This window comes from Lissotriton helveticus, chromosome 5_1 (assembly GCF_964261635.1).
Source record: "Lissotriton helveticus chromosome 5_1, aLisHel1.1, whole genome shotgun sequence".
NCBI classification, from domain to species: domain Eukaryota; kingdom Metazoa; phylum Chordata; class Amphibia; order Caudata; family Salamandridae; genus Lissotriton; species Lissotriton helveticus.
Window position 1 is genome coordinate 1,968,161,302 of NC_136065.1, and position 27,324 is coordinate 1,968,188,625.

The following is a 27,324-nucleotide window of genomic DNA, read 5'->3' on the forward strand; positions in this document are numbered from 1 at the left end:
AGTTGTGACGAGTGCGACCGCATGATGTCGGTCACCGACCACCATCGACTCTGCCTCCGGTGTCTGGGCGCGGACCACGACGTGGAGTCCTGCGTCGACTGTCGGGCCTTGACTGGAAAAGCTAGGCGGGAGCGGTCCCGCAAGCTTCTCGAACTCCGGTTGTCGGCCCCGCGTCGAGAGCGGTCCCGGTCCGGTCGGAGGTCGAGGGAGCGGTCGAGGGAGCGGTCGCGGAGCCGCCATGGGCGCTCCGGGAGTCGCCACCATTCCTCCGGCTCGTCAGGTAAGCACAAGAAGTCGGGGCGTCGCCATCGCACCCCCGACTCCCCCCGACGCCCGCGTGCTGCGGCCGGGGGCTCGGGTGACCCCACCCCCGCGGTCCCGCATGGGTCGCCGACGCCGTCTGCCCCACACCTGTCGGTCCCTGGGGAAGGCGCGTCGCGTGAGGAGATCGAGGCCTTCCTCATTGCTATGAGGGCGAGGTCTTCTCCGGCGGGGCCTTCGGCGCCTGCGGGCCCGTCGGTCCCGTCTGGGGGCCCGAGCGGTTCGGGTGCTCCTGCCCCGGCGCCGCCGGTGGCTCCGGCCCCGGCGCCGCTGGTTCCCTCTGGTTCGTCGCCGGCTGGTCTCCCGGCCTCTCCGGCGTCGGTTCCTGTGGGCCAGCCCATGGTACCGCCCCCGCGTGGTGCAGCGACTCCGCCGTCGGCTCCGGCCGGCGTCGGGTCCCCGGCACCGACGCCGCGCGGCGCCACCCCCCTTTCCTCCCCGACTCCGGACTCGGAGCCGGACCGGCGTCGGCCGACGCCGGACCCGACGCCGATGGGGCCTGTTGACCCCGATGTCTATATCGTCGACCCAGAATATGGGTATGACGAGGAGGAGTATGGAGAGGGTTGGGAGGGGTCTGAGGACCCTCTATCCCGTGCCTGCCAGTACGATGTGGACTGGGTAGGTGATCTGGGTGATGCCAGTGGCCTGGACGAGTCGCCCAACCCTGGGTTTGTCTCTCCGTCCCCTGTGGCGTCCGAGGCGGGTGCTGCCTATTCGGTGGTCCTGATGAGGGCTGCCAAGGCCTTACACCTTGAGCTCCCCGTCGCGAAGGTCAAACCGAATATCCTGACGGAAGTTTTTAAACCGCAGTCATGCCCCCAGGAGCCTCTGCTGCCGTTTAATGAGGCCCTGACGGATGTCCTTCTGGGCACCTGGTCCAGGCCCGCCTCTGGTGCGCCGGTTGACCGGAACGTTGCCAGGCGTCACCGTCCCTGCGCGGACGACCCTGCCTTCCTGTCCACCCATCCCTCCCCGGAGAGTCTGGTGATCCAGGCCTCCACTTCGCAGTCCGCATTTCCGTCGGCTCCGCCCGACCGGGAATCAAAGAGGTACGACCAATTCGGAAAGAAAGTGTTTTCCTCTTTGAGTGCTGGGCTGCGGTCTTGTAACACCGCGTGCCTCTTGGGCCGCTACACCCACTCCCTGTGGGATACGGTCGAGGAGTGTTTGCCGCAATGCCCCCAGGAAGTGCGGGACAAGCTCACCCGGGCCTTTGTTGAAGGCCGGGATGCGGCGCGGTACTCGATCCGTTGTGGTCTGGACACCACGGACTCACTGGGACGGGCCATGTCCACTACGGTGGCGATTCGTCGCCATGCCTGGCTGAGATCTGCCAACTTCTCACCAGACGTCCAAAATACGCTTATGGACATGCCATTTGATGGCAGTCGCCTATTTGGTGACAAAGCGGACCACGCGCTGGAGCGCTTCAAGGACTCCAGGGTCACGGCCAAGTCCTTGGGTCTCTCGACCCAGACCCAGCGCCAGCAGACGGGTTCGTTTCGGCCCTTTCGTGGCCAAGGGAGAGGAGGTCCCACACGTGCTGCCAGCCACGCGGCGCAGAGCGCTCCCCAGCGCGGTGGCGCCCGTGGTTTCCGCCGTGGTGGCGGTAGAGGCCAGCGTCGTGGTCAGTCCACGCCTCCCTCCGCTGCGGCATCCAAGCCTTCCTAGTCCGAGCTTTCGGGCTCACGTGACGCCAGTGGGTGGCAGGGTTCGCCATCACCACTCCCGCTGGCGCGCGATAACATCGGACAGGTGGGTGCTGCAGCTTGTCCGAAGGGGCTATGCCCTCCCCTTCGAGTCCACTCCTCCAGCCATGCCACCGCAGAACCACCGTGTGTCGGGGGACCACTTGACACTTCTGCAGGAGGAAGTTACGGCCCTCTTGGCCAAGGGGGCCATCGAGCGCGTTCCTGGGCCAGAAGTAGGGTGTGGTTGCTACTCCCACTACTTTCTGGTACCCAAGAAGGACAAGGGAGGCCTGCGTCCTATCTTGGATCTACGGAACGTCAACGGCTTCCTCCGGAAGGAGAAGTTCAAGATGTTGACTTTGGCTCAGGTCTTGGCTGCTCTAGACCCACAAGACTGGATGGTAGCGTTGGACTTGCAGGATGCGTACTTTCACATCCCCGTCCTGCCGGCCCACCGGCGTTACCTGCGGTTCACGGTAGGCCACGAGCATTTTCAGTTTATCGTGCTCCCATTCGGCCTTACCAGCGCCCCACGGGTGTTCACGAAAGTGATGGCGGTGGTCGCAGCTCATCTGCGCCGGTTAGGGGTTTCAGTCTTCCCCTACCTCGACGACTGGCTGTTGAAGGCGGGCTCGCCCCAGACAGTCGTCCACCACCTTCAGATGACGGCAGACCTCCTGCACGAGTTGGGGTTTTCCATCAATGTGCCGAAATCACACCTGTGTCCCTCTCAAAAGCTCCTTTTCATCGGAGCGGTTCTCGACTCGGCGCAGTTTCGGGTTTATCCCCCGGAACGGCGGGTCCGGGATATTCAGGCTCTGATTCCCATCTTTCAGCCGTTATCCCGGGTTTCGGTCAGGTTGACGCTGCGGCTTCTGGGGCTGATGGCCTCCTGCATCCTTCTGGTGCATCACGCCAGATGGCGGATGCGGGCTCTGCAGTGGGACCTGAAGTTTCAGTGGGCCCAGCATCAGGGCAACCTATCCGACCATGTCCTGATCTCGGAGGGCACTGCGAGACAGTTGCAGTGGTGGCTTACAGACCGCGATTGGGTCAGGGGCAGATCCCTCTCCCTTCCCCAGCCGGAGCACGTGGTTGTGACGGACGCGTCCCTCCAAGGCTGGGGTGGCCACTTGGGAGAGGCGGAGATCAGAGGCCTCTGGTCTCCGGCGGAGTCCCGGCTCCATATCGACATGTTGGAGCTGCGGGCGATTCGCCTGGCACTGAAGGCATTCCTCCCCTTTGTCAACGGGAGTGTAGTGCAGGTGTTCACGGACAACACCACCGCCATGTGGTACTGCAACAAACAGGGCGGTGTGGGGTCGTGGACCCTTTGCCAAGAGGCTCTGCGCCTCTGGCAATGGCTGGAACGTCAGGGCGTGACTCTGACGGTTCAACACCTGGCAGGTTCTCTGAACGCCAGGGCGGACGAACTCAGCCGTCGGTGCTCGGTGGATCACGAATGGCGTCTGAACTCGGATGTGGCGAGAGGCCTCTTTCAGCAATGGGGAGAGCCTTGGTTAGATCTATTCGCCACAGAAGAGAACGCGCAATGTCATCAGTTCTGCGCGTTGGAGTTTCCAAGACGGCACTCGCTCGGCGACGCCTTTCGGCGCGAGTGGAGTTGCGGTCTGTTGTACGCCTTTCCGCCTATACCACTTCTGCCCAGAGTGCTGAAGAAGATCAGGCGCGACCGGGCCCAAGTTATCCTTGTGGCTCCGGACTGGGCTCGAAGGTACTGGTATCCCGAGCTACTCAGCATGACAGTCGGTCCCTCGATCCGCCTGCCCCTTCAGGAGGACCTTCTGTCGCAGCAGCAGGGGACGGTCCTCCACCCGAACCTGTCCAGTCTCCACCTCCATGCGTGGAGATTGAGCGGCGACAGTTGAGGCCATTTGACTTGCCTCCTGAAGTCTGTGATGTCATTCTGGCAGCCAGGCGTCCCTCCACAAAGTCGGTATACGCCTGCCGGTGGAACAGATTTGTGGCATGGTGCACAGCAAAGGCTGTGGATCCCCTTTCTGCCCCTCTATCTGAGGTTCTCCTCTTCCTCCTTTCCCTTGCCCAGCAGGGCTCTGCTCTGGGCACTATCAAGGGCTATCTTTCTGCCCTTTCCGCCTTCTTGAGGCTACCTGATCAGCCATCTTTGTTCAAGTCCCCTATTGTGTTAAGATTCTTAAAGGGCATCACGCACATGTATCCTCCAGCTCCGTTCGTGATGCCTCAGTGGGACTTGAACCTGGTTTTGACTTTCCTGATGTGCGCTCCCTTTGAGCCCCTTCATTCCTGTCCTCTCCGTCTTCTCACCTTAAAGACGGCCTTCCTGGTAGCCATCACCTCTGCCAGGAGAGTGAGTGAGCTCCAGGCTCTTTCTGTTCAACCTCCTTTCTTGTCTGTTCATCCTGATAAGGTGGTTCTTCGGACCAGACCTTCTTTCCTGCCCAAGGTAGTCTCTGCTTTTCACATTGGGCAGTCCATCACCTTGCCCTCCTTCTTCCCGCCTCCGCATCCTTCAAAGGATGAAGAGCGGCTCCATCGTCTGGACCCAAAACGTGCGCTTTCATTCTATATGGATCGCACACGCCAGTTCCGGGTGGATGACCAACTGTTTGTTGGCTACGTGGGTGAGAAGAAGGGAAGGGCGGTACAGAAACGGACCATCTCTCGGTGGGTCGTCCTGTGCATCAAAGCATGCTACTCTTTGGCTCGGAAGGAGCCTCCTGTTGGGCTGAGGGCCCATTCCACTCGGGCCACGGCGGCTACTACTGCCCTGGGCCGGGGAGTCCCTTTGCAGGACATTTGCCAGGCGGCCACGTGGGCCTCGCTGCACACCTTTGCGAGGCACTACTGCCTGGACAGTCAAGTCCGGAGGGATGGCTTCTTTGGCCGTTCGGTCCTCCAGGACTTTCTGGTGTAGGTTGTATTGGTTCGCAGACCCACCACCGGGGTTGGTATTGCTGGGGTATCTATTCTAAGGTAAGGAATCTAATACTAACCTGTTTCTTTCAGATGAACAAGTTACTTACCTTCGGTAACGATATATCTGTAAGAAACAGTAGTTAGTATTAGATTCCTTACCGCCCCGCCCATCCTCCCCGTTCTGCGAACTGATACCTAGGGTTAGGGACATCCCTTTCAGGGCCCTAGTTTCAATTGGCACCAGTGTTGGTTCTCACATGGCTCTGCGTGTTCTGGCGCGGAAAAGCTGTGTGCAAAGAACTGACGTCAGCGCGCGGAGGCGGCGTCTATATACTCCAGCGACGTCATCACGGCGCACGACGCCGACGACGCGGAGCCGCAGGGGACGCCTGCAGACGACGCCTACCGACGCGCAGGGGTACTGCTACGCAAAAGTTTCCGGATCCAGACTGACGCCTGGGGATATTCTAAGGTAAGGAATCTAATACTAACTACTGTTTCTTACAGATATATCGTTACCGAAGGTAAGTAACTTGTTCATCTGGGAGCAGTTCTAGACACAAAGTTAGGAAGAGCGTTTCCTTCGCAAGAGAGATTTTCTTCCATGGGACAAAAATGCAAAAAGTTACTTCAGATTCCTCGTCCAAAGGTGCGAGACGTAGCGTCTCTGTTGGGCTCCATGGCGTCCTGCATCTTCCTAATACCGAACGCCAGGTTGAGAATGCGGCCTCTTCAAGAGTCGGTGGAGGATCAGTGGGACCAAGCGTCTGGAGATTGGGAGGATCGAATCATCCTGTCTCAAGCAGCGCTGACCTCAATACAGTGGTGGACTCGCCCTCGGAATGTCCTGCAGGGAGTCCCTTTTCAGCAACCTCTGCCTTCTCTGTCTGTGGTAACGGACGCATCTCTAGAAGGCTGGGGTGCTCACATGGGTCATCTTCAGATTCAGGGTCGCTGGTCGACCAACCTTCAGACATACCACATCAACATGCTGGAACTTCGAGCGGTTCATCTGGCGCTCAAAGCGTTCCTTCCAGCAATAACAACGGACAAAGTCCTGGTTCAGACGGACAACACTACAACTATGTTCTATCTGAACAAGCAGGGAGGAACTCGATCTCGCCCTCTGTCTCTGGAAGCCCAGGCGATCTGGCACTGGCTTCTGGCTCGGGGACTGTCGGTGGTGGCAGTGCACCTTCCAGGCGAGTTAAACACAAAAGCAGACGCACTCAGCAGGCACTTCGAAGATCAGTCAGACTGGGTGCTAAACGACGAAGTGGTCGAAGAACTCTTCCGTTGCTGGGGTCGTCCAGACATAGACTTATTTGCGGACGACGAAAACGCCAAATGCCACGCCTTCGCGTCCAGGTTCCACCGGCCAGGGACGCAAGGGAACGCTCTCCTGCTGGAGTGGACAGGAATGTTCGCTTATGCTTTTCCCCCTCTGGCACTGATTCCGAAGGTGGTGGCCAAGCTCATCAGATCGAGCATGGACATGATCCTAATTGCTCCGGATTGGCCGCGACAATGGTGGTATCCAGATCTGTTACATCTGTCGCGGTGTCCACACAGACGGCTGCCGTGCAAGCCAGACCTGCTGAGCAAAATGGACGGGAGGATCCTGCATCCCAACCTCCAGTTGCTGAACCTGACTGCATGGCTCCTGAGGTCTTGCAATATGGACACTTAAATCTGCCTCCGGAATGTATGAATATTTTAAGAGAGGCGAAGAGACCTTCCACAAGGACGTCTTATGCGTTCAAGTGGAAAAGATTTTTCATTTGGTGTAAGGACCATGGCTTTGATCCCACCAAAGGGCAAGAAGAGGTAGTCCTACCATACCTCCTATACTTAGCGACATCAGGGTTGAAATACGCTTCTATTAGGGTTCATCTATCTGCCATAGTAGCGTACAGAAAATCACCTACACAAACATCGTTTTTTCAGGTCCCGGTGGTGAAAGATTTCCTTCAGGGATTAAAGAAGGTCTATCCCCCTGTGAGAAATCCTTCTCCTCCCTGGGAGTTGAACCTGGTTCTCTCCAGACTGATGTCTACACCGTTTGAGCCTATACACAAGGCCTCCTTGCAGCATCTCACTTGGAAGGCGGCCTTCTTGGTGGCAATAACCTCTGCGCGCAGGGTTAGCGAGATTCAAGCACTCTGCACCAAGGAACCTTACACTGTGTTTCACCACAACAGAGTAGTAATGAGGGCTCACCCTTCTTTTCTTCCAAAAGTGGTATCGGATTTTCATATAAATCAAACGATTACCCTTCCTTCGTTCTTTCCTAATCCATCGACCCCAGCTGAGAGGTCGTTGCACTCGTTAGATCTTAAACGGGTGCTAAAGTTTTACCTAGAAAGAACAAAGGACACCAGAAAGACAGACCAACTCTTTGTCAATTATGGTGCAATGAGGTCCGGGTTTGCAGCAGCCAAAAGATCCATCTCCAGATGGATTGTCTCTTGTATCAAACTAGCATACCAGCTGGCTGACAAACCTTTGTTGCAATCACCCAAAGCTCATTCCACTAGAGGGAAAGCAGCCACAATAGCTTTTTTGCATGACATTCCTATGTCAGAAATATGCAAGGCTGCGACATGGAAATCAGTCCATACTTTTACAAGGCATTATTGCCTAGAGTCTGATTCCAGAGCGGATTCTCAAGTAGGGCAAGCCTCCTTGAGAAACCTATTTGGGTAGAAAAAGGCCTATTTTTGGGCCTACGGATATAAATGTTATCTGTTGATTCCTTTGCCCGCAGGGATGAGGTGAGGCTCGCTACTCTATTCTAATGCTTATGACTATTGATGAGGATCCCCTGGAAGAGAAGGATTAGTTACTTACCTGTAATCCTAGTTCTCTTCCAGGGGTATCCTCATCAAAGTCATAAGCACCCCTCCCGCCTCCCCGGGCAAAGGACTTTGTTTATTTAATAGGAGATTTTTTTAACCTGTTATTACCATGGTTTGGTTTTCAGTCTCCGAAAAGAACAACTGACCTAACTGTAACCCCTGAGGCATGATGGGAAGCTAGGGGCAGAGGTGCCTTAAAGGCACAGCGTCAGTTTTAGTGCATTCAGCTACAGGTTAGCTTTTCAGTCTTTTTAGACTGGGATTTTGCAATGCAGCCTGGGAGCTGTATATGCTTACAGTGTGTTATGAGAATTTCTACTGTTTTCTGTACATTAAAACAGTTTCTAAACAAGCATTGGTGTTGTTTCTCATGTTTCTAATACAGAATTCACTGTATTGTGGAAATTCTTCACTGCATATTCCAGCTCTATTGTTTATTTGGCTGCAATTGCTTATTTTTATATATATATATATATATTTATATATATGTCTATAATATATGTGGGGCACATATAATATATTGTTTCCGGGGTCCCGCGCATGGGCGGGAATATTCTAATGCTTATGACTTTGATGAGGATACCCCTGGAAGAGAACTAGGATTACAGGTAAGTAACTAATCCTTCTCGTCGTGCTGGAGCAGTCTTGATCCGGAGGAGAGACTGGCAACAAACCGCGATGCTTGGTTGGTGCCTGCTGCTGCAGGGTGACTACTCCTTAGTCACAAGGGAGAATCTTGGGAAGAAGTCTTGAGTTCCTTTCGTGGAAAGTAGTTTCAGGATTCAAAGATGATCTAATTTGGAAGGGGGCCAGTTCCTACCTTTATCCTGCAAAAAGGGGCTGGCACGCGACTAAGTCCTGCCCTATGGGTGGGACTAGGAGGGGGGTGGTTACACCCCTCTCCTTTGGCGGGCTTTCCCCAGATCAGGGGCTGGAGTGCCCCTGGAACTGGTTCCAGCCGGCCTATGCACAGTGAGCACCGGGGTGCCACTTGCAGTCACCTTCCTCTAAAGCCCTGCCTACCTAGGATACACAAAATCCTGTCTGGGACGGTGCTGGCACCGCCCCTGGCAGGAAACCCTTTGTCCTTGCCTCCTGGGCTGGGAGGACTCCCAGCAGCAGGAGGGCAGACTTGTGTCTCGGTGGCAGCATCCATTTTGTGGAGCTAAGGCTCTGTCTGACTTTAACCGGGGTTACAGGTTACATACATGTCGTGTCCCTCTAGAAGGGTGGAATGCTAACCCCGTCGCCAGAATTGGCGAGGGGTTAGTATTCCAATTCGTATGACACCTTACTCGACATGTTTTGATAAAGCGATACCAGAGTTGGCATATAACCGCGAGGATTATAATGCACTTAAGAGTATATGGTATAGCGTTATCATGGAACAGCTATTAGGACTTGGTTCCGCAAGCTGCAAACGGGCTCAGCTCATGCCAGAGCACCATTTCACATTATTCCAAGCACTCTGCCTTCAGGATTGTTAAGGCCTGCCATAGGAGTGACTGATAGGAATATTTGTGTCCATTCTAGGGTTAGCTATAGGAATACTATATCTAAAGCAAAGGGTGATTACACCACCTTGCCCCAGCTGTCGTGCAGCCAGTTGTGTCAGATTTGGATGGCCAGCCAGGGGTGGCATAATACATGCTGCAGCCCCTGGGAGTCCCTGGGCACACCTATGCCCTGGGTACCTAAGGTACACTGTACAGGGACTGATAAGGTGACTCAGTATCCAATTAGATATGTACCTAAGGTACATGGAATCCATTTTACAGAGAGAGCAGTAGGCCTGGGGTCCTGAATAGCAGGGCCCCAGGTCAACTAAGTCAGAAAACCAGCAAAACACCAGGCAAAAAGTTGGGGGCAACCATAGTCAGGGATCTACCTTCCTACAATGAGGTACACTAGTATGTCGTCCGCATAGAGCGAGAGACGATACTCCCTTCCTTCCACTGAATTCCTTTTAGTAATGGGGTCTCTTTGACCAGCTTCGCCAGAGGCTCTAGGACCAGCGCGAATAGGAGCGGCGACAGGGGGCATCCCTGGTGCGTCCCTCTCGCCAACGGTATCTCGCCTGAAATGTGTCTGTTAGCTGTCACACGAGCCAGGGGTTCCGTGTATAGGAGCCGTATCCACGCACAAAATATAGGGCCTAACCCCAGACGTGGCAGGATCGCAAAGAGATACCTCCACTCTACCATATCGAAGGCCATCTTCGCATCTAGTGACAGTATCACTGCCGGCTCCGATAGCGATGGGGCCTTCGCTAGCGCCTCATGCAGGCGTCGGAGGTTGAGTGCCGTGTTCCTATTAGGCATAAAGCCTGATTGGTCTGGGTGTATTAAGTGTGGTAAGTGAGTCATCAATCTGTTAGCCAACAGTTTAGCTAAAATCTTTGCTTCCGCATTTAGCAGAGATATAGGGCGGTAGGAGGTAAATTCAGACGGGGGTCTTGGGATTGCTACTATTGTTGCTTTTCGCTGGTCTAGCGGCAGTTCGCCCTTCTCTAAGCTTTCGTTGTACATTGCCAATAGAGGCGAGCTCATGGTTTCCGCCATTTGTTTATACCATTCTATCAGTGCTTTGCCTGATTGTATCAATCTAATTGCTAATTGCAACTCTTCGAGTGTAAATTCTGCCTCCAATTCCTGGGATGCCTCCTCCGTTAGTGTTGGCATTTACATATTCCGTAAGAACTCCACTACCTCCGCCTCGTTACCTCTGATGTCGGTGTGTAAACTTCCCGGAAATGGTCTGCCAGAGTTTTTACTATGTCTTCTGGGTCTTTCGTGAGGTGTCCCTCCGTCTTCCTTATGTGTCGTATTCTCTTAGTGCCAGTCTCTCGCTTGTCTAGCCACGCCAGCAGTTTTCCCGCTTTGTCCCCTACGTCTTATATTTTGTGCCTAGTCGCTGTTATGCCAGCCTCTGTCTTTTCTCTTAGGTGTGCTCTGTGCTGTTGTCTGAGGTGCAGGATGTGTGCTGTATCTGGTGTGGGATCTGCTGAGTGTTCCGTGTCGGCTGCCTGTAGCGCTATTTCTAGCTCTGAGAGTTCCTTCCCTTTCTCTCGCTTATGTCCCGTAATAGAAGCTATTGCTTGCCCTCTAAAGATGGTCTAATATGCCTCCCACACTATTGATGGCGAACTGATGTTACATTTTCCTCAACAAAATGCTTTGTGGCTGCACGGAGTTCCTTTTTATTTGGGGAACGTGGAGGTATCCGGGGTAGATAGGGTATATCCTCCGGTGAGATTTCTGGTGATAGGAGAAAGTCAGTATTACTGGGTAGTGATCAGACATGCCTCTGGGTTTGATGTCTACCTCTTTGACGTTTTGTAGATTTGCGTCTGACATCATAAAGTAGTCTATCCTGGACAGACTATTATGTACCGCTGAGTGATACGTGCCGTGGGGTGTGTGCGCGCCTCCAAACGTCTAGGAGTCCCATTGCCTCTGCGAAACCCTGGAAGCGAGAGGTACCAAGCGTTGTGGATTTGGGCGGGTATTTGTCAATGGTGGCGTTCATTGTAGCATTGAAGTCCCCTCCAATGATAAGGTCACCCTCCGGCAGGGCAAGGAGGAAGTCACTGGGTGCGGGGAGTGCCACTGCGTGAAGCGCCGGTGGGATGTATACTGATACCACATTAAGGAGTCTGCTTTCCCATTGACCCTGCAGTGCTGAAAACCGCCCTTGATCATCTGTTTTAGTCTGGAGCACTATGAAGAGAGTTTTTCTTTACCAGGATGCCCGTCCCCCTGGATCCCGATGAGAACTCGGAATGTACTGCCATTTCATACCCCCATCTGTCCAGTGCTTTACACGCCGTCCCTATGAGGTGTGTCTCCTGCAGTAATGCTAATGTACGGCCTTGGCGTTTCAGAGCCTGCAGTACCAAACCCCTCTTGGCCGCAGACGTTCCATGTTACTACCTTCAGTGGGGTTACTTGGGCGTCTTGAACTGTAGTCTGGGTACTGTCAGGTTGTGAACCCCTTGCCATGGGTGTGGTGTGTAAATATTGGGAATTGCTGCCCAATCATCACAATTAAAGATCTACCGACCATTCGATTCTCTGTCATTACAAATCAAAACAAAACTAAACAAAGTCCAAACGTCCCCACCCACTGTCACCCCCCCCCCCCCCCTCCCCACCCTGCCTCCCTGCTTAACGGACTTAGAACCGCCCGCCACCCCAACTCAGCAGTACGCTTAGTTCGAGGCATGTGGGTTGCTGAATTCACATCTTATGCATAGATCGCCGCCTAGTGTTGGGTCCGGAAGATTGCACATTGTTGTCCTGGAAGAGTCTTCGAAGTATCACGAGATAGGTGGCTCCTCCCCTGGACTACAGTGCGCATGGGCATCCTCTCCATCCTCAGATCGTTTTTTTCCGCCATTGGGTTCGGATGTACTTTTCTTAACTTCAGTTCGGAAACTTTTCTTAAAGGCCAAAAGGCCTTCGGGGTCGTCGGTATTGTTTTTTCGTTCGGTGCCGAGTTCTTGTTCCAGTTTCTTTCGAAGCAGGACGTCGAAGAGCGCCGCGTGGCCTTTTCGACACCACAGGCCCGATCGTCGATGGAACGGAGCCCGTTCAAACGATGCCCCCTTTGTAACTCAAAATACCCGCACATCGATGTCCACCCGGTGTGCAACAAGTGCTTATCATCCAACCACAACGAGGACAACTGCCTAGCTTGTGCTCGGTTCCGGTCCAAGAAGAGGCTTAGGCTCCAACGTGCAGCACGACAGACAATGCCGGAGCCAGCGCCCGACCCGGTGAATATCTTCGATGAAGGTGACGATGAGATAGTCGACACTGAGGAGCCAGAACAGACGTCGGATCCAGGTTCGGAGCACGGCTCCAACTACTATGAGGACGACGAGGAGCACGTCGTTGAAGATGAAAACATCGAAGAGGTAAGGGACGATATGTCCCCCATCGGAGCCGTCGATGACGACCCCAGTGATGAACCAGGCCCAACAGTGGGTACTGGGCCTAAAAAAGACACTCTTCAACTTTCCAAGGCTCTGGTCGAGGCATTGCCGAAAGGCCTTAGCCAAGATCATATTAAGCATTCTATAGCCCGCGTCTCGGCCCGGCTAAGAATATTTCACAAGAGCCATCGGTCGCCCAACTAAAAGCGAAACCGAAAGGTATCAAAGACAAAACGAAACCAAAACTTATAAAGTCAGCCATCGGATCGAAGAGGGCAAGCACATCTGAATCGACGTCGAAAACCAGTGTCGACGATCCGAAAAGGTCAACAGCAAAGGCTGTTGATCCGAAAATTGGTGCGCTACAGGCCATCGCTAAAGCCAAGTATGTCGAACCAACGAGGTCGGCGTCGACGGACAGCGACACAAACAAAGGACTTGACTCTCAAAAGGCCCTCGAACCGTGGCACCAAATCGAAAAGCGACAGCTCGTCAAAGCCCTCGAGCCGACAGCCAAAGGCGCCTCGAAGGAACTCGTCGAATCCATAAAGAAGTGCGCACCTCTAACGCAAGCGCCGAAGTCCGCGCAAAGTAAAAAGCACGGCGACGAAGCAAAGTCCGTCGGTGCCATGTCAACGCCAGGCCCAAAAACGCCCATAAAATTTGGACTTCCCCCCCTATGGCACGACCTAAGGAAACGGATCCGACAAAAGGGATCGAACATTCCAAAACTGTTTCACTTGGGAAGAGGAGTCATCCTCAATGTAATGTGTATACTTGTAAAGCGCACTGTTGCCAGCCGGCGTCCTGGCGCTGTATACCGCTGGGGAACCCGTCCTGGCTTTCCCTGTGGGATGGTCCCTGCTGGGAATCCCCAAGGTGGAGCCAGGCATCCCCGGCGTTGAGGGGGCCGTTGTGGAGATTAGGCAAGCTAATGCCCAGAGTTGCCGAGTGCGACCCCTGGTTAGAGTAGGCACCGAGGCGAGAATTATCGAGTCCGCTGACCCTGGTCCACGACCCTGCTGCGTCTGGAATCGAATCCTGGTCCCAGGCCGACTTCTGCTTCCGGGTCTGCCGCCTCTAACCAGTGAGCCACACCAAGAAGCAAGCGTTCTCTATCAGGACCCATCCTATGATGAACAGTCAAAGCTCCATATCGACGCCGACACTGGTAGACTTACTATATATCAAAGAAAGATCAGGTTGGAAACTCCACTGGAATCATATAAAATTCCACTTAAAAAGAAAAGGGACTCTTCCACATCGCCTGTCCTTTTTGAAAGTGTGCAGTACCATGACCAAGACACTTATGCATACTCACCCATACGCTCTGAGGAGCTGGGGTACAGCTATGACGAACTATATAGTTACCCTGCGGACAATCATCAAGATGACCAGGCTCAAACCTGGCCAGACAATGCTGACTAAGGGGAGTCGCAACCTATTCCTGATAGCCCTTCTTATCCTGTAAAAACTTTACCCACAGAGGATACAGCGGCGTTTAACGCACTAATAGAGCGGGCAGCACATAATCATGATGTGGACATGCATGCTGACCCAATTAAGGAGGATTTCTTGTTTGACATTTTCTCAACTTCAGAAAAATCTGTTAAAACATTGCCAATGTTAAAAGGTGTCCTCAAACACGCAGGAGAAATTTTTAAGGAGACCACCAGAGCAAGGGTTGTTAACCCCTGAATTGAAAGAAAATACAGACCGGCGCCTGTGGACCCTACATACATTAGGGGACAGTTGCCTTTGGACTCTTTGGTTGTCTCCAATGCCCGTAAACGGGCCAACTCCCAGACCACTGGTGATGCTTCTCCTCCAGGCAAAGAGTCTAAAGTGTTAGAAGCTTCTGGGAAGAGGGTGGCTGCACAAGCAGCTAACATCTGGAGAATTTCCAACACACAGGCCCTATTAGCCAGATAGGATAGGGCACATTATGACACATTGGAGCAACTGCTACAACATTTGCCTGATGCATACAAAGAAGCGTAGGAGAGTGGGGTCTGCAATCCTATGGTCACCCCAGATTTTTGCTTTTTGCTTCACTGGTTTACGACTATCCCTGGCTGTGGGCCTGCTAATCAGACCCACAGCCTAGCTGTTCTCTCTCTAAATTGACAACCATGTACTTTAGGTGCATTTACCAATTGGTACTGGGCTACCTTATCAGTCCCTCTACCCAGGGCATAGGTGTACCCAGGGCCTACCAGAGGCTGAAGCATGTATTATGCCACCCCTGGCTGGCCATCTAAATCTGACACAACTGGCTGCATGACAGCTGGGGCAAGGTGGTGTAAACACCCTTTGCTGTAGATATAGTATACCTATATCTAACCCTAAAATGGACACATATATTCCTATCAGTCACTCCTATGGAAGGCCTTATCAATCCTGAAGGCAGAGTGCTTGGAATTATGTGAGATGGTGCTCTGGCATGAGATGAGCCCGTTTGCAGCTTGCGGAACCAAGTCCTAATAGCTGTTCCATGATTACGCTGTACCATATACTTTTAAGTGCATTATCAACCTCGCGGTTAAATGCCAACTCTGGTATAACATTATCAAAACATGTCGAGTAAGGTGTCATAAGAATTGGAATACTACCCCCTCGCCAATTCTGGCGACGGGGGTAGCATTCCACCCTTCTAGAGGGGCACGACATGTATGTAACTGTGAACCCCGGTTAAAGTTAACTCGAGCCTTGGCATCACAAAATGGATGCTGCCACCACAGACACAAGTCTGACCTCCTGCTGCTGGGAGTCCTTCCAGCGAGGGCGGCTTGGACAAAGGGTTTCCTGCCTTGGGAGGTGCTAGCACCACCCCAGACAGGATTTTGTGTATTGGGGAGGATAGGCCTGAAAGGAATGAGACATGCCTGGGGCACACAAGGTGCCCTGTGCATACACCGGTTCAAACCAGTTGCTGGGGCATCCCTGCCCCAGCTCTGGCAGGAAACCGGACAAAGGAACCACCCCCCTTCCTGGTCCCACCCAGGGGAGGGACCTAGTCCGTAGTGCAGCCCCCTTTAGCAGGATAAAGGTAGGAGCTGGTCCCATTCCAAATTAGATTTTCCTGAACAATTCTACAAGAAGAAACTCTGGACTTCGACGTTTTGCTCCACAGAAGACTGAAGAATCTCCCTTGTGGACAAGGAGTGTCCACCCTGCAACTGCAGGCACCATCAAGCGTCCAGCGGCTTCACTTTGTCGTCTTCCCTCGAGGATCCAGACTTCAGAGCCTGACGAGACCCGGATTCCCAGACCTCTCCGACCTCAACTCACATCTGCAGCAAAGCTGAGACCCGTGGGTGCGACGAGACACGTGGGACCGGCCATCTTGAACGAACCTGCACTTCGCTTCCAGCACGACTCCCGAGGTAAACTAGACCAAGTGCTTTGGGGACTGAGAAGCCCCAGCCCCGAGCAGCCCCTGCACCGAAGATCAGCCCTCCAGCATCCACGAGATCTGCGTGGGGCCCTTCTGCTTGTTTGCTGCTCGACGCGTTGTCTGGTCACTTGCCGGCTGCCTAGTGGCCTCCTAGACGACGAACCTTTGAATCTTTGCTGCTGGTCTGGTTGCTCCAGACTGGCCCTTGCTCCCTTCCAAAAGTGGGGCACCCCGGACTCTCCTAGTCCGCACCAGACGTCTTTTCCCTTCACCGCGTGGGTTGTCTTTGCCAAGGCCTGTTGACTCCAATCCCGGATCCGACACCGCCGACAGTGAGAGCCTGCGTGGGACAGCTCGTGCCTCCATCCTGGTCGTCGAAGACACCTCCTGGTCCCCGTGGCTGCAGAGTCAAGCGTCCACTCTTCACCTGATCGCGACGACAGCACCTGGTTCCTTCCTGGTTCCACACCGGTCACTGGCTAGTGACTTTGAACACTGTCCCCTCTGCTTTCAGGTCCTCTTCTTCACCGATCCACCCTTGGATCGCACCGGACATCTTCCTCCTGGTCGCCTGCAGCATCTTTTCTTTCAGGCTCCATTGACTTCAACGCGAGAACCCGACACACTTTGGCACCTATGCACCCGCAGCCCGTGGGTGAGGTAACGAGAGCATTTCGGTGCTCAAGGGTAGTCTAACTGTCCTAGTGTCCAATTCCACAGTCGTTGTTGTCCTACCTATTCAGGATTGTCCGTACTTACCTTTTACTTGAACTGTACTGTCCATAGACGTTGTTACGCATCTCGCGTGTGAGTTCACACTCTGCACACGCGTTCCGTGGGCCTCCTATTACCTGAAGTTAGTGTAGCGTGGTCCCATCGATCCTACAGCCTCTGGACAGCTCCATTCCTTTTATCGACTCTCACATTCCACTTACTTAGTATATGGTTTGTCGTGCCCCTAGAGCACCATTGTAATTTTGTGCAACTTGTCGTATTTTTCGTAAGAGATTGTCATGTGCTTAGCCCTCTGACCTCATAAAGAGTTCAGAGGTGTTGTTATTAATAAATACACTGTTTATTTTCATAACAACCTGTGTGGTGTCCTTTCATCTGGTATTCAAGGGGTTATATTGTGGTAAAACAGCTGGCTTCACATGCCAAAAGAGTTTAGCCTAAGACTGCTTTGTCCATGCTTCCATTAGGATAGCTGGTCTATAAGGTTGACTTACAACCAATCACCATAAGGGTTGTTTTGACTGATACAAGGTGATCACTAGAACTAGTGAGCATCATATATCAGGCCAACTTCTCACAAGAAGGAGCAGAAACACTCATACAGGAAGTGAAACTCCTATCCAACGCATCCATTAAATGTGCGCTGGACGTAGCTGACACTGCAGCCAGAGCCATCAACACTAGTGTCATGCTTAGAAGGCATGCTTGGTTGCGTATCTCAGGGTTCAAGCCGGAGATTCAAACCACTTTATTAAATCAACCTGTAAACCCAGATTTTTTTATTTGGGCCTGATGTGGACTCCATCTTAGAGAAAATAAAAAAGGACACAGAGACAGCCAAATCTATGGGGGCCTTGTAGTCTTAACAATTCAGGGGTGGTTCCTTTTGTCGCTCCAGTAACAGAGGAGCTTCAAGGGAACAGTCATCCCAGCAGACTCAATACAACAAAGGGAACACCCAAACCACCTATACTAAAACAAACAGAGGTGGATACCGTGGCAACAGCAGTAAAGGCAGAGGACGAGGAAATAATAACACCAGATCCTCCGCCAATACTAAGCAGTGACGCCTTGTCGCTGCCCCGGATCATATAACACCAGTCGGGGGCAGATTACAACAGTTCCTGCCAGTCTGGGAAAGCATTACCACAGACAGGTGGGTGAGACAACTCATTCAGTATGGTTATTGTCTAGAGCTAACATCCACTCCACCCAACATACCCCCAAAACACCGTCCTATTTCCGCAGAGCACATACACTTATTGCAGCAGGAAGTTATCCGCATGCTGCAAAAAGGGGCCACAGAACTCGTCCCTATGCAGGAACAAGGTACAGGGGTGTACTCTCTGTACTTCTTAATTCCCAAAAAGGACGGGTCTCTCAGGCCAATACTAGACCTCTCAGGCCCCTAAACCAATACATCTTGTCAGAACATTTTCACATGCTCACTTTACAGCAGGTTCTTCCATTACTCAGTCAGGGAGACTTCCTCGCTACCCTAGACCTAAAAGATGCTTATTTCCACATACCAATACATCCAGCACACAGGAAGTATCTCAAGTTCACCATCCAAAACAAGCACTATCAGTTCAAGGTACTGCCTTTCGGGGTGACTACAGCCCCCAGGGTGTTTACCAAGTGCCTAGCGACAGTGGCTGCACACCTATGGAGAAGCCTGGAACTGATGGCAATCTTTCTGGCGCTCAAAGCTTTTAAGGTACATTTGTGCAACAAAGTCGTATTAATCCTGACGGACAACATGACTGCCATGTACTACATACAGAAGCAGGGAGGGACACACTCTCCACAGTTGTCCCATCTAGCGCAAAGCATGTGCAAGTGGGCCATTCAGAGGAACATCTTCCTCATGGCGGAACACCTCCCAAGCAAAGACAACCAGATGGCGGACCTGCTCAGTAGACAGCCACCAGATGCACAAGTGGGAGATACATCCCTCAGTGCTGCAGCCGTACTTCCAGCGGTGGGGTCACCCAGAAATAGACCTGTTCGCCACAAAGGAAAACGCAAAATGCCAAAGCTTCGCCGCCAGGTTTCCAAATCTGCAATCTCAGGGCAATGCGATATGGATGAACTGGTCAGGCAGGTTTGCGTACGCTTTTCCCCCAGCCCCGCTCATACCACTAGTGGCACGCAAACTGCGACAACACTCACTGACACTAATCCTAGTTGCTCCAACATGGGCGAGGCAACCATGGTACACCACGTTCCTAGAACTTTCCGTGGTTCCTCATCCAAGGCTGCAATTAACACCCAGCCTTCTAACGCAGAGCCATGGCGACATTCAGCACCCAGATCCGCAACAGTTGAACCTTGCGATCTGGCTCCTGAGGTCATTGAGTTTGGTTACCTCAATTTGCCTCCTGTATGAATATTATCAAAGAGGCAAGGAGGCCTACCACCAGGGCATGCTATGCGGCGAAGTGGAAGCGATTTGTCATCTATTGTAAAAATAATAACATAAATCCGCTGGATGCATCTACTCAAAACATCATATGTTACCTACTACATTTACACAGATGCAATCTGGCTTACAGCTCCATTCGTATACATTTAGCTGCGGTGGCAGCTTATCTTCAAAACAGGCAGCACCTTTCACTCTTCAGAGTACCTGCCATTAAAGCTTTCCTGGAGGGATTTAAGCGAATCATTCCTCCAAGGCACCCTCCCTCACCTGTCTGGAACCTCAATGTGGTTCTTACCAGACTAATGGGACCACCCTTTGAACCTCTACACTCCTGTGAGATACAATTCCTAACGTGGAAGGTAGCTTTCCTAGTTGCGATTACATCACTCAGAAGAGTTAGTGAGCTGCAAGCCCTAACTATTCAGGAGCCATTCATACAAATTCACGCTAATAGGGTAGTGCTGCGGACTAACCCAAAATTTATGCCAAAGGTGGTGTCCCAGTTTCACATCAACCAAGCTATTGAACTGCCGGTATTCTTCCCTAACCCAGATTCAGTGGCAGAACGAGCTCTACATACCGTTGACGTCAAAAGAGCTCTCCTGTACTATATAGATAGGACAAAACTTTTCAGAAAGACTAAACAACTGTTTGTTGCCTTTTCACCACAGCGCAAAGGCAACCCCATTTCCAAATCAGGTATAGCCCGATGGATTGTTAAGTGCATACAAATCTGTTATCAAAAATCTAAACGCACATTAACAGTTCCCCAAAGAGCGCATTCCATACGCAAATTAGGGGCATCCATGGCTTTCCTAGGAAACATCCCTCTAGAGGACATATGTAAGGCAGCCACATGGACTACCATACACACTTTTACCAAACACTACTGCGTAGATATACACTCCAAGCAGCTGTAGGACAGGCTGTACTCAAAACTGTTTTTCAAACTGCTGCAGCTGGCACAGGCAACCGCCGCTAAGAGGAGACTGCTATACATTCTATGCATAAGATGTGAATTCAGCAGCCCACATGCCTCAAACGGAATATGCTACTTACCAGTATGCATCTGTTCTTGGCATGTAGGGCTGCTGATATTCACATCGCCCTCCCTCCTCCCCGGTGCTTGTAGCAGCTGTAGCACTCACAATTATTCTCCAGCATGAACATCACTTACTGTATCATACTCCATCCCTGCCACAATGGCGAAAAACAATCTGAGGATGCCCATGCGCACTGTAGTCCAGGGGAGGAGCCACCTATCTCCTGATACTTCGAAGACTCTTCCAGGACAACAATGTGCAATCATCCGGACCCAACACTAGGCGGCGATCTATGCATAAGATGTAAATATCAGCAGCCCTACATGCCAATAACCGATGCATACTGGTAAGTAGCATATTCCTTCCCAAACCCAACCATAGTACTTGCTTGACGGGTGAAGAGTCCAAGGGAAGCATCAGTCCTTCTTCCCCTCCATGGCCTGCTTCAGTCCAGTGTCCAAAGGCGACAGGACCGTGGTTGTGCTGGAAGGGAACGACCTCCCATGTCCAATCGGGTTAACAGAGTTATTCTTGAACGGCCTCTTCTGCATCCGACCGTGGTGAGTAATTTGGATCTGTACGTCGTGTTTCTTGGCTGCTTGTGTCTTTCTCCTCTTCACGGCGTTGATGGTTTTTATTCCCGTGACGCTGCTTTTCCATTCGCCGCCAACCTTCAAGCCAGTCATAGGCCGCCTCTGGCGTCTCGAAGAACCACGTCTTGTTCTCTTGCGCACGCAGAGCTTTTTTTACCTCCATAAAAGTTCGCCGGCGCCGGGAGACCGCCACTGTGTAATCCGGGAAGAAGGCTACTGTTGAATTGTGGATTCGAATTGGTTGGGAGACTCTCGCTGTTTGTAGGATGGCGTCCCTATCCCGAAAGTTGAATAGTCTGGTCCATAGCTTGAGTTCCTTCGCTTTCTGGAATACCAAGAATGCGGACATTGTTATGATGTGAGCGCCCTTCTTGGTCGTCGAGCTTCTCCGCTAGTTGCTTGTTTTCCGCTTCGAGTCGGTAAAGGGCTGTCTGCAGCTCCATTATATCCGTCACCAAGGATTTTGTGACTATCTCCACCTCCTTGACTCTGTCCGCCATTTTCTGGAAGTCTGCTTGGAGTAGGGTGACATCCGTAGAGATAGTCCCCACTGTGGTTTGGACACTCGAAAGGGCCGCCATAATGTTTTCCAGCGTCACCTTTTTTGCCCCATTGCCATCCGACCCTTTGCCCCATGAGGCGCGCCCCTCTGGGAGTGGCGGGAATCCTTTGTCGTAGGCAAATTTATCCAGCTTGGCCTGCGCGTTCTGATTCCGTGGGCCCCTGCCCGACATGGTGTCTTCGTTAGTGCGCTATGTGTTGCACTGTGTGGTGGTCTTTGCCTCCTCGGTGTATGGGACCTGCCGGCCTCCAAGCGTGGAGTCTTATACTGGCCTCGATACGTTGTGCGATGTTTGAATGGGCGGGTGCGCCACTGCAGCCTGGCGCCTGCATCCTAGGGGTCTGCGTCTGGCCATAATCTCGATCCCGTGCTTGCGGTGGGAGAGGGGGGGGGGGGGGGGTTGTGAGGTGACAAAGCTTCACCGCCGGCGGCTGCTGGTCGTGGCGGCGCCACAGGGGCTGGCGGAGGGTGTAGGAGAGTAGGGTCTGCTTCCTATGGTCACCCCCACTTTTTGCATTACTGGTTTTCGACTTAGATGTGGCTGTGGGCCCGCTAATCAGACCCACAGCCCAGATGCACTCTCTAAATTCACACCATGTACTCTAGGTACATCCACAATTGGGAATTGGCTCACCCTATCAGCCCCTGTAGAAGTGTACCCTAGGTACTCGGGGCATAGGTGTAACCAAGGCCTACCAGGGGCTGCAGCATGTATTATGCCACCCCTGGCTGGCCACTCAAACTGACACAACTGGCTGATCACTCAGTTGGGGCAAGGTCGTGTAATCACCCCTTGCTTAGGTATAGTATTCCTTTATCTACCCTTAAATATAGACACACAATAACCTATAAGTCACTCCTATGGCAGGCCTTAACAATCCTGGAGGCAGAGTGCTTGGTTATGTGTGAGATGGTGCTCTAGCACGAGCTGAGCCTGTCTGCAGCTTTCGGAACCATGTCCTTATAGCTGTTCTATGATATTGTCATACCATATACTCTTAAGTGCATTATGAAGCACTTAGAAAAGAAAAAAAAAAGCTCGCAGTTAAATGCTAACTTTAGTTTGGCTTTATCCAAACATGTCGTGTAAGGTGTCATACGCTTTGGAATACTACCCCCTCGCCAATTCTGGCGACGGTGGTAGCATTCCACCCTTCTAGAGGGAGAAGACATGTTGTAGCTGACTATCCCGGTTAAAGTTAACCAGAGCCCCAGCGTCACAAAATGGATGCTGCTGCCACAGACACAAGTCTGACCTCCTGCTGCTGGGAGTCCTTCCAGCGAGGGAGGTCTGGACAATATGTTTCCTGCCTGGAGAGGTGTGAGCACCACCCCAGACAGGATTTTGTGTATTGGGACAGGGAGGGCTGAAAAGAAACAGACACTGCCTGGGGCACACTAGGTGCTCCATGCATAGCCCAGTTCAAACCGGTGCTGGGGCGCTCCAGCCCCAGCTCTGGCGTGAAACTGGACAAAGGAGAGGGGGTGTAACCACCCCCCTTCCTGGTCCCACCCATAGGAGGGACCTAGTGAGTAACCCAGCCCCCTTGAGTAGTATAAAGATAGGAGCTGACCCAGGAGACTTTAGATTTATCCTTGTGAAACTTTGAAACGAAACTCTGGACCCTTCGACATTCAACTGACTTGGACTGAAGAATCTCCCTTGTGGCCAAGGAGTGACCACCCTGGGAAACCAGGCACCATCCAGCAACTCGACGGCTTGCTTTGTCCCTGTTCCCGCCGGAACTCGAGCGCAGAGCCTGACAAGACCTCGACTCCAGGACTCCTCTGACCCCACTGCACGACTCCCGCACAGCTGAGCTCCGTGGAAGGCGTCGGAATCCGTGGAACGAGGCAACTTGGAAAGTCTTCAACTTGCTAACAGCGCAGCTCCTGAGGCATCCTCGAAGCTGTGCCCTGGGGACTGAGACAGCCCGACACCGAGCTCCACCTGCACCGAAGACCAGCCCTCCACACTCCACGAGATCTGCGTGGGGCCCTTCTGCTTGTGTTCTTCTCGACGTGTTGTCCGGTTGCTAGCCCGTTGGCTAGTAGCCCTCTAACGACAACTCTTTGAAAATCCATCGCTGGTCTGGTTGCTCCAAACTGGCCCTCGCTTCCCTTAAAAGGTGAAGTACCTCAGACCCTCCAGGTCTGCACCAGAAGCCTTTTGTGTATCCTGCGTGGGTTGCCTTTGCTTAGGCTTGTTTGCTCCAATCTTGAAGTCGACGCCTCCACCTGTGCGAACCTTCGTGGTACAGCTCCTCTTCAGCACCTGGTCGTCCTCGACGCCTCCTGGTCCGCGTGGCTGCAACGACAAGCTTCACATCCGCACCTGATTGCTCCTCGACGACGTCTGGTTCCTCCCTGGTACCACCCGGTCACTGACTAGTGACCTAGTCTCTGTCCCCTCTGCTTTCAGGTCTTCTTCATCCTAGATCCACCCTTGGATCCACCTGGACATCTTCCTCCTGGTCGCCTGCATCATCTTTCTTCACGGCTCCATTGAGAACGACGAAACCCAACACACTTTGACACCTATGCACCCGCAGCCCGTGGGTGAGGTAAAGCGAGTACTTCGGTGCTCCAGTAGGGATTGACTATCCTAGTGTCCAGATATACTAGTTGTTTCCTCCTAGCTAGACCGGAAGTGTCCTAAATCTTCATTTACTTACCTTCTAAGTTCCCATTGACTTAACATTGACTCCCGCGTGTTTGTAAAGACACTGCACGCGCCGCCTGTGGGCCTCCTACTAACCTAAGGGTCAGATAGTGTAGCCCCAGCGATGCCCTAGGCCTTCTCCTTTCCCGAGTCGTGGTCCTGATACCACTTGCTTAGTATATGGTTTTACGCGCCCCTAGGGCCTAACTGTAAATTGTGCTATTTAAAGTATTTCTACGTGTAACTTATGTGCTTATGCCTCTGATCTCATAAAGAGTTCAGAGGAGTGTGTTAGTGAATAAATACATATATATTTTATATATATCCTGTGTGGTGTCCTTTCATTTGATATTCAAGAGGTTACATATGGTAAAACAGCTGGCTTTATACGGCCTCAAGAGTCTTTTAGCCTAAGACTGTTCTGTCCACGCTACCACTAGGATAGCTGGTCTATAAGGTTGACTTACAACCATCACCATAAGGGTTGTTTGGACTGGTGCAAGGTGTTCACTAGAATAGTGAACATCATATACCAGGCCAACTTCTCACAGAGGGTCCTTCTCGTTCCGTCACGGGCCGAGGCTGGCAGGAGACCCCTCGTCCCTCCCCGGGTCCATCTCGCCCCACCACGCAGGCGGCTGTCTCATCGGAGGTCGGGTCTGTGAGAAGTTGGCCTGATATGCAGTGCTCACTATTCTAGTGATCACTATGTATCAGTCCAAACAACGCTTATTGATGATTGGTTGTAAGTCAACCTTATAGACCAGCTATCCTAGTAGCATGGATACGAGCAGTCTAAGGCTAAGACTCTAGAGGGCGTGTTAAGCCAGCTGTTTTACCATCACATTACCCCTTGAACACCCAGTGAAAGGACACCACACAAGTTGTTATGAAAATAAACGTATATTTATTTATAACAAGACTACCCTGAACTCTTTATGAGTCAGGGAGCTAAGCACACAACAAAACTCTTACGAAAATACTTTAAGTCGCACAATTTACACAAATGCCCTAGGGGCACGAAAAACCATATACACAGTAAGTGGAATGCGAACTTGCTAGCAGGTAAGTAGTACTTTTCTAGACTCAGGAATCGCTAGGCCTACAATTCTAAACACTGGGATTAGATGCAGGAGGCCTGTGGACGTCGTGTGCAGAGTGGGAACTCTCACGCGTAAGGCGGGAAAGTCTATGGAGGCTAGCAGTTGCAAAGTTACTGTTCTCGGGCGAACCCGACTAGGTGGGTCGAAAACGGGGGTGGATCCGAACACTTAGGGTGTTGGACTATGCTGAAGCACCGGAGTACTTGGTTTACCTAGCCCAGGGGCTGCGGCTGCATAGGGTTGAAGTTGCGTCGGAAACCCACGTTGAAGAACCAGGAGCCTGAAGAAAGAGTTGCTGGCAGGCGGCCAGTGAAGAAAGTTCGGAGTGATCCAAGCCTGGATCAGGGAAGAAGAAACCTGTAAGCAGAGGGGACCAAGTTCTGAATCACTAGCCAGTGATTTGAGTGGGCACCAGGATGGCACCGGACGAAGTCACCTCAGCCAGGTGAGTGGGCGCTGCTGGGCTCTGCAGTCTCTCGGACCAGGAGGCGTTGTCGGCGACCAGGATGGAGGTGCGAGCTGTCCCACGAAGGTTCTTGCTGTCGACGTCGCTGGACCCAGGATTGGGCAACAAGTCTTGGCAAATGCAAGGCCCACGCGGTGGACCTAAAATGGCGTCTTGAGTGGACCAGGAGGGTCCAGGGTGCTCCTCTTTTGGAGGGGAGCAAGGGCTAGTCTGGAGCAACCAGACCAGCAGTGTTTGTCGCCGTGGAGCGTCGTGAGGGGGCCACTAGCCAACGGGCAAGCGACCTGGACAACGCGGTTGGCAGCAAAGAGCGGAAGGGCCCCACGCAGATCTCGTGGATGCAGGGGGGCTGAACTTCGGTGCTGGAGCTGCTCAGGGTCGGGGCTTCTCTTACCCCAAAGCACGCGGTCGAGGGTCACTCGGTGGTCGTGCTGGACAAGCGTCGTGCAGTTCTGAAGATGGCCGGTCCCTCGAGGTCTCGTCACACCCACGGATCACAGCTGGGCTGATGATGTAGGTTGAGGTCAGAGGTGCCAGGGAAGCCGGTTCTCGTCGTGCTGGAGCAGTCTTGATCCGAAGGAGAGACTGGCAACAAACCGCGATGCTTGGTTGGTTCCTGCTGCTGCAGGGTGACTACTCCTTAGTCACAAGGGAGAATCTTGGGAAGAAGTCTTGAGTTCCTTTCGTGGAAAGTAGTTTCAGGATTCAAAGATGATCTGATTTGGAAGGGGGCCAGGTCCTACCTTTATCCTGCAAAAAGGGGCTGGCACGCGACTAAGTCCTGCCCTATGGGTGGGACCAGGAGGGGGGTGGTTACACCCCTCTCCTTTGGCGGGCTTTCCCCAGGCCAGGGGCTGGAGTGCCCCTGGAACTGGTTTCAGCCGGCCTATGCACAGTGAGCACCGGGGTGCCACTTGCAGTCACCTTCCTCTAAAGCCCTGCCTACCTAGGATACACAAAATCCTGTCTGGGACAGTGCTGGCACCGCCCCTGGCAGGAAACCCTTTGTCCTTGCCTCCTGGGCTGGGAGGACTCCCAGCAGCAGGAGGGCAGACTTGTGTCTCGGTGGCAGCATCCATTTTGTGGAGCTAAGGCTCTGTCTGACTTTAACCGGGGTTACAGGTTACATACATGTCGTGTCCCTCTAGAAGGGTGGAATGCTAACCCCGTCGCCAGAATTGGCGAGGGGTTAGTATTCCAATTCGTATGACACCTTACTCGACATGTTTTGATAAAGCGATACCAGAGTTGGCATATAACCGCGAGGATTATAATGCACTTAAGAGTATATGGTATGCGATATCATGGAAACGGCTAAGGGATGGATCCCGAAAGCCGCAGACAGGCTCAGCTCATGCCAGAGCACTATCTCACACGATTCCAAGCACTCTGCCGTCAGGATTGTTAAGGCCTGCCATAGGAGTGACTGATAGGAGATCTGTGTGCCCATTTAGGTTTAGATGTAGGAATACTATATCTAAAGCAAAGGGTGATTACACCACCTTGCCCCAGCTGTCGTGCAGCCAGTTGTGTCAGATTTGGATGGCCAGCCAGGGGTGGCATAATACATGCTGCAGCCCCTGGTAGGCCCTGGGTACACCTATGCCCTG

General features: G+C 52.6%; 1 protein-coding gene across 1 annotated transcript in view; it reads left to right on the plus strand.

The window, feature by feature from the left end:
• Positions 1 to 27,324, plus strand: part of CDK12 (cyclin dependent kinase 12) — a 503,410-nt gene that overhangs the window by 278,809 nt on the left and 197,277 nt on the right. The window lies entirely within an intron of this gene.